The 10,806-nt window shown below is 44.7% G+C and overlaps 1 non-coding gene across 1 annotated transcript; it reads right to left on the reverse strand.

Moving 5' to 3' along the window:
- Positions 1–307: 307 nt before the first annotated feature.
- Positions 308–414, reverse strand: LOC121749931. Its single transcript, XR_006039735.1, has one exon. It is a non-coding gene; the product is annotated as a small nucleolar RNA R71 (small nucleolar RNA).
- Between the last annotated feature and the right edge of the window lie 10,392 nt (positions 415–10,806).

The following is a 10,806-nucleotide window of genomic DNA, read 5'->3' on the forward strand; positions in this document are numbered from 1 at the left end:
CGGTCCTCGTATTGATGCTAATAATTTTGAGTTGCGCATGCCCTTTATCCAAAGGGTCGAGCAAACTCCTTTTGCAGGAAGGGCCACTGAGGATGCTAACCGCCATCTCTCCAAATTCGTGGAAATTGCAAACACTCTCAAATTAAATGAGGTCGACGACGATGCTATAAGGGTAAGACTCTTTCCCTTTTCATTGATTGATTCTGCTAAAGAGTGGTTTGAGTGTATGCCACCAGAAAAGGTCTCCACATGGAAGGACATCGTAGCTGCCTTCCTCGATAAATACTACCCGCCAGGCACAATTTTGAAGCTCAAGAGTGAGATCTTCCAATTCATTCAAGGCCATGACGAGCCCCTCTATGAGGCATTTGCTCGTTTCAAAGCTCTCCTTCGAAAATGCCTAAACCATGGTTTCACCATAGACCATCAGGTAGGAATCCTTTATAATGGATTTAATGAAAAGCTATGTGCTATGCTTGACTCAGGGGCAAATGGAGGATTTCTAAGGAAGACGGGAGAGGATGCCATGGCGGTGATCGAGGAGTTCGCCACCAACAGTCGGGGGTGGTCGAAAGAAAGGCATGCCACAAGGAGAGTTGCAGCTATAGAAGAGGCCGAGGAGAATTCCTTTGCTAAGGAGCTAGCGGAGCTCAGAGTTAGGGTTGACCAGATGGACATCTCGAGGAAAGAGGACCCAATTCCATCAACTTCCATAGTGGTGGTCACAAAACACGAAACTCCCGTCTCAACTGTGGAAGAGATCAACTACGTGCAAGGAGGCGGTCCCAATAGAAACTACAATAATAATTATCGCCCTAAACAGGGGGGCGGTAATTTCAATAATTATGGTGGAAACCGCCCGCACCCTAATCTCTCTTATTCTAACAATAATTACTTGCAACCCCCTGCAGGATTTAATGTTAGCAAGGGAGGAGTAGTTGAACCGATCAAGAAGGAAGAGAAGTATGACCAAGGAATCACGAAGATTTTGGAAGTAATTACACAAGACAGAAAGATTAATGACACCAAGATCGGAGTGGTGGAGGCTAGGATAAACAACCTCGAGCAAGGAATGAACACAATTTCTACTGCCATTGCAAACATGAACACTCAAATGGAGTAAATCCAAACGAAGTTAGAGGAAGATCGAGCAAAGGCAGCCGCACGAGTTGATGACATCAACAAGAAGTGGGTGGCGAAGCAGAAATCTGGGGACTGCCCAGTCGCTGGCGGACCGCCGCATACCCTGCAGCAGGCCGCCACTGACCCACCGATTACAATCTTCCAGACCGCCGGAGGACCGCCGCATACCCCGCAGTGGGCCGCCGCTGACAAGGCAGAATCATCCCTCAAGCAGGGACTCGTGCGGAATAACGGGATTGTGCTACCTTTCCAACCAAAGAGGAAGTTTAAGCTCGAAGAGCAATTCAAGTATTTCTTGAACATGTTTTGCAAAGTTCATACTAATATTCCTTTGGTCGAATCGCTGCAGGAAATTCCCAAATATGCAAAGCTTTTAAGGGAGGCAGTGATGAGGAAGAAAAAGCCAACCAAAGCCGACCTTAAGCTACCACATCATTATAGCGAGATCATCCAAAAGGATAGGGCAGTAAAGCAAAGAGACCCGGTCCAGTTCATCATTAGGTGCCGGATTGGAGAAGGGAAAGTTGACAAGGCACTGTGCGATTTAGGATCATCCATCAATCTCATGCCATTGAAGTACTATGAAAAGCTCAACATTGGGCCACTCAAAACTTCAGACGTGACACTAAGGTTGGCCGATAATTCGTCCATAAAAACTGTAGTTAAAGTCGATGATTTTATTTTCCCTGCCGACTTTATTGTGCTTGATATGAAAGTAGACAAGAATGTCCCTCTAATTTTAGGCAGAGATTTTCTAGCCACATGCAAAGCTTTGATTAATGTAGGTCGTGGGGAGATCACAATCAGTGACAACTATAGTCGCTCCACCTATAAGATCGAGAGCGAGATGCACAAATTTGAGGAGGCAAGGCAGGCAAAGAAGGAACAACAGTGCAGGGCAGTCATGGTCACCGATTTGACCAAGCCCTAAGATCCCTTTGAAGTGGAGGATCCTTCTACCTCCATGATTTACATTGTTAAAGAGGTAAGACATTCTTCTAAAAAGGACGATTCTAACTCTTCTACGTCTGGTCCACAGAAGAAGAAGCAAAAGAGGAAGAAAGCACCCAAAGAAGACCCCGAGATATATGTTGTCAAAACCAATAAGGGAAAATACAAGTGGTGGAAAAAGCTAGGGACCAAGTTGCTCCCCATGCCAATTTTCAACACTCGGGTCTTTGATCCGCCCAATTAGTGGGCCAGTTCAAGTCGAGCTAACGACTAAAAACAAAAGCGCTCATTGGGAGACAACCCAATTTCTTTAATTTTTGTTTTTTTTTAAAGTTATTTTCGTTGTTTTAAAAAAAAAAAAATTAATTACGGGTGGAGGTCGCCGCATTTAAGCACGACGGTCGCCACACGTGTGTTCACATGTGCAATATAGGTCGGGCCTAGGGCAGGCATAGGGCGGGCCGGAGTGACCGCTGAGCGGACTGCGGCGGCTTGCCAGGATTCGCTGTTTACGAAGGCCCGTGTGGCGGCCCGCCACGCATTACGCGGCGGTCGCCACACGCAGTCCAGAGAAGGGAATTGCCAATATAAGGTATGTTTTATCATTCTTTTCCTATTCCTTATCAAATTCCTTCCTTGCACAAAACCCCCACCTTTAAAAATCACCAAATTCACACACCCACACTATCATTCTCTCAATTCTCTCCAAGTTTAGAGTTCTTCTTCTTCAAATTCTCTCCACCAAAAGGTATGAATCCTAACTAAATTTCTGAGCTTAGCTTTAATTCTTTCCTGGATTTTGCTATGTTTTGGTTGATTTGTTCGGTAGAAACTCTTAATTCATGATGGGGGATGATTATGTGTGTGTAGTTTTGGAATTCCAAGGTTTAAATCTTTCTAGGATAGTGAATTGTTGATTTGTGAATAATGATTCTCTCTTGTTCTTAAATGTTCAAATGTTGCAATCATGTTCATAGCATTATGAGGCTATTATTACTTCCATGAATTGCAATACTTGTTAATTTTAGAGATTGTTGGTTTATATTGATTTATGGTTGATACGTCTCTGCATGGGGGATGAATTCACGTTGGGGGATAGATTGAAGTGTCCTATTGTTGTTGATTAAGCTTTACATGTTAACATGCTACAATTTAGGATGCTATTTTACACAAACTTGCACATGATTTCTTATCTCTTGATTTTTACTTGGTTGAGTGCAAGTTGGGGGAACCTTTGATCTCCTATTTATTGGTGCTCTTTTAAGAGTGTGAATTTTTTTTTGTAGGATAATGAGATCAAAAGGGAAACCCGAGAATGCGAAGAATTATGGCATTAGCCTTGCCACGGAAGAGCAAAATTCCATGTGGAAGCGAGTGTCGGCTAGAGAGACGGCACCATCTAGATATCTCCACGATTTCCCTCTCCAAACCTTGGGGATCATGGAGGATTTTTGGAAGTTGTGCGACGTGGGCGATGGGAATGGCCTCATCTACATGTTCCAAAGGAAGTGGCCATCGTTTAGGAAGTGTACTCTCGAGTTCCTCAGCTCGCTCAAGGTCACCAAGGATCGCCGCCACAATATTCCACTTAGCATCGATTTTCGCCTTGGGAACCGTTGGCATTTGCTCACCATGGATGAGCTTAGTGGAATTTACCATTTCTTCGACCCCAACCCCGACGTGGACAATGAGTATGATTTTTCCGAGGTTTGGGGAGCGATGACGAATGAGCAAGAGCACGCCGCGGGCTATGCCAAGTCTTCATCAATTCGCAACCCCGTCTTGAGGTACCTCCATCGTGCTATGACCCAACTTATGTTTGCTCGGGTCGACGGGGGAAGTGTCTCCCAAACGGAGCTCAATGTGATGTGGTGCCTACTCAACAAGAAGGGAATCGAATATGGGACCCTTTTTACCTACTATGTGGATAGGATCACGAAGAAAGACGGGGGCGTCATTTGTTGTGGGGGATTGATTACGGTGATTATCGAACATTTGGAAATTTCTTTTGCCGGTTTGACGGAAGATGGCGGAGAAAGGTTTATTACCTATGAGGTACTCTTTTCGGTAGGGCTTTTGAAGACCGATTATTGGGGTCAAGGCTATTTTATGCAAGTGGCGGGAGATCACTTTCCCGTTCCGATCCTGCAATTGACCAAGATCGATGTTTGGGCGAACCAAGTCAATTGGAAACTCAACACACCCGCCCACCGACGAGCTATCGAGGCTAACCCCGTCAATGGGGAGTTTAGAAAGAGGAAACCTAGGTGTAGTGGGGAGTTCCTCCTCCTGGGTAGTAGGGTGCGGTGGTATTTTGTCTGTCTGACTGGTAGGCGGCGGGGACTCCACCACAAGTTTTGTCGGAGTGATCTCCTCGCCTTCACTAGATACCACTACAGCATCAGCTGTAGTATTAGCCCCTACCTACTTGGCCATCCCATGCCCTAGGCATCGTTGCGAGATGCGCTGAGGTTTCTGTCTTTCTGTCTTCAACACTAGCTTCCTCTTAACCGCCTTTGTCATGGTAACGGGAGGTGTCTTCATGCTCGACCCTTCTTCTGTACTGGGGGCCTCTCCTACTGCTTTTGATGCGCTGCCCTCCAGACCCTCAGCCATCTTAGCAATCCTGTCAGCGCTGCCCTCCAATCTACATTAGGGTTCGTCTGGTTTAAGAAAGCCGCCAGAACGTCGATGGAAACCATAGGAGTTATCAGAGGGTTCGACGTCTGTGGTGGTTGTTGTGGTATGGTTTGTTGTAACGGTTTGTGGCATCGGTTGTGGTTCCGCCGATGATGAAGGCGGGTTTGCCATTTTCTGAACGATTTTCTTCTTCCCCATAGTCGAAATGGTCAGAGTGTTTGGGAAGTTTTTGATTTGATGGTGGTGGTTTCAGTGACTGGAAAATTTTCACGAGGTTTTCTTTCGAGAGAGAAAATTTGAATTTGGGTTCCGAAATATGAAGGGAAAGAGGTGGAGTGGGGTGTGATGTAGTGGGTGGGTGTAGACAATTTTCTGACCGGTTGTAGGCGGTCTCCCGGTCGCAGGCGGTCCCCCGGTCGCGATGCTTCGATCAGAGGCAGTTGGGGGTGCTCGCTTGTGATTGGACGTCTCCTGTCACTCACTGACTCACGCGCCCACCCAGTCGCAGCTGACGCCTGCAGACCTGCATAAAAGCTTCCCCAATTCAAATTCCTCCTTTTCCAACCACTTCCAAAAACCAATTTCCCCCTGCATAAAACCAATCGAACTTAAAGCATTTTTCGGAGTTACATGCAAATAGAAAGAATTCTGACCAGTTTGTACTCTGAATTAATCTTAAGTTCATCAAAATATTTTTGGGTTTTCTTAATTTTTATATTACCTACGACTATTAAATCTTTAACTAGCATATATTTACACCATTTACTTTCACACCCTACTGCCCATTAGGCGACACCCACGTGTGCATGTAGGGCGTGTTTGTTTGACAAGGATTGTTGCCTGGGAAAGTAATCTAATTCCTAATCATTAAATTTATGTGTTTGGACAGGATGAGGAAAGTAATATGATTCCCAATTGTTAAAATTCTGTGTTTGGTTTAATTAAATGAAAAATAGGGAAAGTAATTATATTCCTAAAAATAAGGAAAGTTATATAAAAAATCAGGATTCTTTTTCCACTACTCAAACCAGTTATTCTTTTTCCCCAATCTGTAATTTTAAAGCAACGCTCTCAATACTCATCTTCCTCTACGTCTCTGTAAATCTTTCTTTCCTATTTCTCACGCTAACCCTTTTTTTTGCCAATTTCGTTTTTTTGCAAAAATTATCTCCAACGTCTGCCAATTGCTCCAACACTTGCTAAGAGTGATTTATCTAAATTAGGTTTTCAATCGATTCATATATGTATTTGTGTTAATTTACGTATTTGTACCCCATTGTATGAATAGTTTATTGCAAGTCTCCTGCTGAATTAACCATATGCAATGTTGGTAGTAGTTTGGTCAAGGCTACTGGTATTTCATACTGCTCTTCCTTGAATATAACATTCAAGCTTTTCATGTCAGATTAGTCATAGTAATAATCTGCTTTATAATTGAGGGTCTAGTGTTCATAGTAATAATTTGATCTCAAATTGATAAACAAATTCAAAGTAGAATAGGTGTAGTTATAAAATAGGCAACGAAACATCTATAGAATAATGTAAATAATATTTCCAAACAGAGTAATCCTATTCCCTGATAATTATATTCATAGAATTCATATTCTTGGAAATCATAAATCTTAGAAATTTTAATCCTAGAAATTATAATCCCGAAAATCATAATCCTAGAAATCATTTTCCCTAATAACTTTACTTTCCTGACAAACAAACAGGGCCGTAGTGGAATTTCTTCCACTACACATATCTCCGTTTTTTCCCTAAATATCTTCAGCCTATGTACATTAACAATAAAAGGTTCAGTTTAGTATCACTCCCTGAAATTTCCACTGCTCCATTCGAGTGGAGTGCGGTAATGATGTAAGGTGCTGCCCATTTAGACTTGAGCTTCCCAGGCATGAGCTTCAACCGCGACTGGAAGAGTAGTACTTTCTGGCCAACTTGGAGCTCATTGGTCCTTAGATTCTTGTCGTGCCATAACTTTGTTCTTTTCTTGTACCACATGGCTGAATCAAATGACTCCAATCTAAGTTCCTCCAGCTCCTGTAGCTGCAGCTTCCTTTCCTCCTCACAGGCTCTAGCATCCATGTTTACTTGCTGTACTGCCCAGTACGCTCGATGTTCGATCCCTACAGGTAAGTGTCACATCTTCCCGAACACAATGCAGTATGGAGACATTTCTATCGGTGTTTTGTAAGCTGTCCTATAGGCCCACAGAGCATCCTCCAATCTCATGCTCCAATCCTTGCTCTAGGGGTTGACAGTCTTCTCGAGTATGCTCTTTATCTCGCTATTAGATATCTCCGCTTGGCCATTACTCTGGGGGAGGTAGGGGCTTGACATTCTGTGATGGACACCATACTTCTTCATCAGAGCTTCAATGGTACGGTTGCAAAAGTGGGTCCCTTGGTCAGATATGATCGCCCTTGGAATTCCGAAGCGGCTAAAAACATTATTCTTCAAGATTTTGGCAACTTCCTTTGCATCACAGGTACTGGTGGCCTTTGCTTCGATCCACTTGGGGACATAATCTACCGCGACCAAGATGTAAGAGTTCCCATAAGATGACGGGAACGGACCCATGAAGTCCATGCCTCAAACGTCGAATATTTCACAAACAACAACTGGTACTTGAGGCGTCTCATCTCGTGCAGAGATCCCACCAGTCAGTTGGCAGCGGTTACAATTTCTGCAAAAACTCATAAGCGTCTCTGTTAAGAGTTGGCCAATAAAACCCACTATCAAGAACCTACCTCGCAGTTTTCTTGGCGCCGAAATGCCCTCCGCACGCTAGAGAGTGGCAAGGCATCAACACATCCCCTTGTTCCCAGTCAGGAACACACCTTCTGATCACTTGATCGGCTCCAATTTTCCACAGATAGGGGTCATCCCAAAAATAATACTTTGCCTCACTTTTAATCTTCAATCTCTTAGCTTTTGAAACGTCAGGTATGGTTGGAAGCTCCCCTGTTACTAGGTAGTTCGCTATGTCAGCAAACCATGGCCCTTGACCCACTTTTTCTTTTCCTTTGGCCGTTACTTCCTGCCTAGTAAGCTTCAGTACTTCTTCCCAGTCGATCCTTCGGTTAGAAAAAATCACCTCGCAGAGATGTTCTTCGGGGAAACTATCCTGCACGTCCTTGCCACTGTCTTCTTGAATTATCCGGCTCAGATGGTCTGCCACCCTATTCTCCACTCCTCTCTTGTCTTCGACGTCCCAATCGAACTCTTGCAGCTGGAGTACCCACCTGATCAGTCTGGGCTTAGATTCTTTCTTGGCGATCAGGTACTTGATTGTTGCATGATCAGTATACACGATGACCTTTGATCCCAGCAGGTACTGTCGGAATTTTTCAAATGAATATACCACAGCCAGCATCTCATTCTCCGTTGTGTCGTAGTTACACTGAGCTTGGTTCAAGGTCTTTGAGGCGTAAAATATGATGTGGCTCTTCCCTTCTATTTTTGACCCAGAACAGCTCCCACTGCGTAGTCGCTGGCATCGCACATTACTTCGAATGGATGATTCCTGCCCGGAGTGCGGATGATAGGCGTAGAAATCAGCTTTTCCTTAAGGAGATTAAAAGCAGCCTTGCAGTTTTCATCAAAAACAAACTCGACCTCATTCTGAAGAAGTCGGGTTAGAGGTTGGGCTATCTTGGCGAAATCCTTGATGAACCTTCGGTAAAATCCTGCATGCCCCAGAAAACCTCTGATCTCCTTCTGGGGAAGGGTAGCTTGGAGATAACTTCAACTTTGGCTTTATCTACTTGAATCCCTTTTTGTCGGCGCACCTCCTCAGGACTTTATCCAAATTTGCTAAGCACGATTCATAATTGTCTCCATAAACTGTAAAATCATCCATAAATATGTCAATGCAGTCCTCGAGGAAATCCACGAATAGTCTCATCATGCATCGCTGAAACGTCCCTGGTGTGTTACAGAGACCGAAAAGCATGCGCCGGTATGCGTATGTTCCAAATGGACATGTAAATGTAGTTTTGTCTTGGTCATCCGGGTCAACGTAGATCTGGAAATACCCACTTTCGCCATCCAAAAAATAGAAGTAGGGTTTCCCAGCCAATCTCTCCAACATTTGATCGATGAACGGGAGTGGAAAATGGTCTTTGCGAGTGGCTGTGTTGATTTTCCGGTAATCTATGCACATCCACCACCCAGTAACCAAGCGGGTGGGAACTAGCTCATTCTAATCATTCTTTACCACTTGTATCCCTGACTTTTTCGGGACCATATGAACTGGGCTGACACACTCACTATCGGGCACTGAGTAGATAAATCTCAAGGATAACAACTTTAAAACTTCCTTCAGAACCTCTTCGCGCATGTTGGGATTTAACTTCCTCTGCGGCTCTCGGCTTGGTTTGACTCCTTCTTCCAACCTGATATGGCGCATACATACATCTGGGCTTATTCCCACTAGATCGGTCAAGCTCCATCCAATTTCCTTCTTTTTCCTGCTCAGTACAACCAATAAGCTTGCCTCCTGCTCTTCTGTCAGCTTGCTGTTGATGATCACTGGGAGCGAATTTCCCTCCCGCAGATAGGCATACTTCAGATTGGCCGGTAATTTCTTTAGATCAACTTGAGGAGGGAGTGTATCGGTAGGCAGAGGATTTTTTTCTGACCCATCCTCCCTTTCTGTCTCTAATTCAGTTGTGCCCTCTGTACTGCCCAGTATCCTTTCACTTGTGGTTCCCGCGAATTCGGGTTTCCGGCAGAACTCCTTGATGGCTTCCTCAATTTCCTCATCAGTGAGATCTTGACTATGGATCGGCTCATACCATGCAACTGCGTCCACATCCGGCTGCTCATATACATCAAGGGCCTGAAGTTTCTCCTGCAATAACTCAGCCTCAAGATACTCTTGGACTAGGGGGTCAATTACATCAACATAACATAGATTTTCAGAATCAATAGGCTTCTTCATGGCCTCATCAATACCGAATGTAAACTTTTCACCATGAAAATCTATGCATGTTGTCCCTTCATCCATATCCACAATGGTTTTTGTTGTGCGCAAAAAGGCCTCCCTAAAAGTATTCCACTAGACTCTCTAGCTTCAGGTTCACTCATTTTTATCACCTAAAAGTCAGCAGGATATACAAAATCATGCACTCTCACTAACACATTCTCTAGAACACCTTCGGGATTTATGCATGTCCTATTAGCCAGTTGAATTAGCACCCTAGTGTTTGTTAACTTCACACCTTTCAAACGATTGTATATAAGCAAAGGCATAACATTTATGGATGCTCCAAGATCACACATTGCATGGCTGATTTTCACATTCTCTATAGTCATGGGTAGAGTAAACATACCTGGGTCCACTCTCTTAGGCGGGAGCTTCTCCTGGGTGATAGCTGATGCTATTCCTTCCACCACGATCTTTCCATCCTCCTGAGCTTTTCCTGCTATGAAATCCTTGTATCAACTTCCCGAATGGGGGCAACTTCACAACTTGGAGAAATGGTATGGTGTCATCCAGCCTCCCGAATATGGAAGCATAATCCACCGGGTTCTCCTTCTTTCTTCTGGTCACAAATCGGTATGGGAAGGGTTTCTCCCCCCTTGTTGTATTCCTTAGAATCTCGGTAACTTCCTCAGTAGGCTTTCTTCTTGCTCCTATTGAGGGTTCAATGGTTGACCCTGCTTTGTTACGGTTGCTCCTCTCAAGTATCGGTGTTCCATCTTTTCCATCCCTTTCTAGGTATTTCCGCTGCTCTTCCTTTAGTTCCATGTCCACCTTGCTCCAGCCTTTCCTCATCCAGGAAGAAAGGGTTCTCCATTCGAGGCAAAGTTTGTTCGACACCAACTCCTTGAACAGCTCAGGTCCACTCCCCCTGCTTGGTGATTTCATCTTTGGTCCCTTGTACGCTTGTTTGTGGAGCTCGGAGGCCGTCGGCCTCGTACCCACATCGTGCACCGTACCCGAGAGATCGAGCATAACGCTGTGGGTCGTCAACCCGAATGCCAGTGACGGCAAACGCGGTGCGACATGCAACATGCGCGATTTGGCCCACCCAATGCCACCGCCCCACGTGGAGCGGCAGA

The sequence above is a fragment of the Salvia splendens genome, chromosome 9 (genome assembly GCF_004379255.2).
Source record: "Salvia splendens isolate huo1 chromosome 9, SspV2, whole genome shotgun sequence".
In the NCBI taxonomy this organism is placed as follows: Eukaryota; Viridiplantae; Streptophyta; class Magnoliopsida; order Lamiales; family Lamiaceae; genus Salvia; species Salvia splendens.